The sequence below is a fragment of the Mandrillus leucophaeus genome, unplaced genomic scaffold (assembly GCF_000951045.1).
Source record: "Mandrillus leucophaeus isolate KB7577 unplaced genomic scaffold, Mleu.le_1.0 Scaffold431, whole genome shotgun sequence".
Classification (NCBI taxonomy): domain Eukaryota; kingdom Metazoa; phylum Chordata; class Mammalia; order Primates; family Cercopithecidae; genus Mandrillus; species Mandrillus leucophaeus.
In genome coordinates, this window is record NW_012104599.1 from 1,124,883 (window position 1) to 1,127,120 (window position 2,238).

The window sequence follows — 2,238 nt, forward strand, 5'->3', positions numbered from 1 at the left end:
AAAAAAAAAAAAAAAAAAGAATAAAAGAATGGCTACTCCATAGACAGAGCAGCCCAAGGGCTGCTGGTTGCCCATTTTTGTGGGTTTTTTCTTGATTATATGCTGAACAAGGGGTGGATCATTCATGTCTCCCCTTTTTAGACCATATAGGGTAACTTCCTGACTTTGCCATGACATTTGTAAACTGTTTAATGACATTGTTGAGCCACTGTAGTCCTCAGACTTATTATGTGAGATAGGTCTTTATTATTTATGTCAATTTTAGTTGTGGATTCTTTACTTGCAGCTGAAAGCTTCCTAACTGATATCCCATCCTTATACCATGTCGGTTATCCCATGATGTACAATTGGCTCATACACACTTGCAAGAGCCATCCTGAATTTTCAAAACCTTTGAGAGCTGGTTAAGAACACAGTAGCTTGAAACCAACTCTGGTGGGAATATTTCCACCCCAGAAATTGGCAAATACTACAAATTAGGCCTCCCCCCAACCAGGAGTCAGTTGTTAAACATCTATCAGTACACAACTGGTTACGTTTTTTACTGAAAAAAAAAAAAAAAAGCTCCTAAAATGTCATGTTTACTTAAAATGATATTGGCACATATCAGACTTGTAGAGCCTTCTATTTTCATCTTACCTAATAACAAATGGATGAGTACATTTTAGCTTGATGTTTTGTGTTGTCACATAATGATATGCCTAATGATCTGAAAGTATTAATTTCACTAAGACTGATCATTTAAAGGAAGTTGGGCATGGTAGCTCACACCTGTGATCCCAGCACTTTGGGAGGCTGAGGCAGGAGGATTACTTGAGGCCAGGAGTTCAAGACCAGCCTGGGCAACATAGCAAAATATCTCTACAAAATTTAAAAAAAAATCAGCCAGTTATTCCCAGCATATCCATAATAGAAATTAAAAAGAAAAAATTAGCTAGGTGTGTGGTGGCACACACCTGTAGTCCCAGCTACTTGGAAGGCAGAGGTTGGAGAATCACCTGAGCCCAGGAAGCAGAGGTTGTGGTGAGCTGAGATCATGCCACTGCACTCCAGCCTGAGTGACAGAGAAAGACCTTGTCTCAAAAATAGTAATAAAAATAAAGGAACTCTGTGATGAGTCCCATGTATTTGGAGTCATCTTCCCCAATTTCCTACTTCAAATGTATCTAGCTGGGTACCCGTCTATCATCTAAAATGAGTCATCATCTCCTGAGCCCAGATTTATTACAGTTTGTTTCTTACACTAGTCTGGGTTCTTCTGATTTGTGCTAAAGACTCCCTTCTCCCCACTATTCCAGGAAGTTGCTACTACAGTCAGCTTTAAAGACATTTTATTGGTTATTGCTAGGTAGATTTCTTACTCTGCCTGGTTCAAAAGGCTCATGGGCACATGGATTTTTCTTTTTTTGTCTGGAGTGGTAAAAAGGTGAGGTTACTCCAACAAGGGAACAGGCATTGCTGACTTTCATCTTTGGTTTGGCCCCTGATATGATTTGGATCTGTGTCCCCACCAAATCTCATGTGAAATTGTAATCCCCAGTGTTGGAGATGGTGTCTGGTGGGAGGTGACTGGATCATGAGGGCAGAGTTGCACCATCCCCCCTTTGGTACTGTATAGTGTGAGTTCTTACAAGATCTGGTTATTAAAAATGTGTGTGGCATCTCCCCCACCCCTTTGGTCCTGCTCCTGCCATGTAAGATGCCTGCTCCCACTTTTTCCTGGGGCATCCCCAAAAGCAGATGCTGCCATGCTTCCCATACAGCCTATGGAACCAAGAGCCAATTACACCTCTTTTCTTTATAAATTATCCAGTCTCAGGTATTTATTTATAGGAATGTGAGAACAGACTAATACAGAAAATTGGTACCAGAAGTGGGGTATTTCTATAAAGATACCTGAAAATGCGGAAGCGGCTTTGAAACTGGGTAATAGGCAGATGTTGGAAGAGTGTGGAGGGCTCAGAAGAAGACAGAAAGATTAGAAGATTTGGAACTTCCTAGAGACTCGTTAAATGGTTGTGACCAAAATGCTGATAGTGATATGGAACAGAGATGGCCAGGCTGATGACGTCTCAGACAGAGATGAGGAACTTAACTGAGAACTGGAGCAAAGATCATTTTTCCTATGCTTTAGCAATGAATTCGGAGCCATTGTGCCCCTGCCTTAGGTATATGTGGAACTTTGAATTTGATTTAGGGTATCTAGTGGAAGAAAATGCTTTTTTTTTTTTTTTTTTT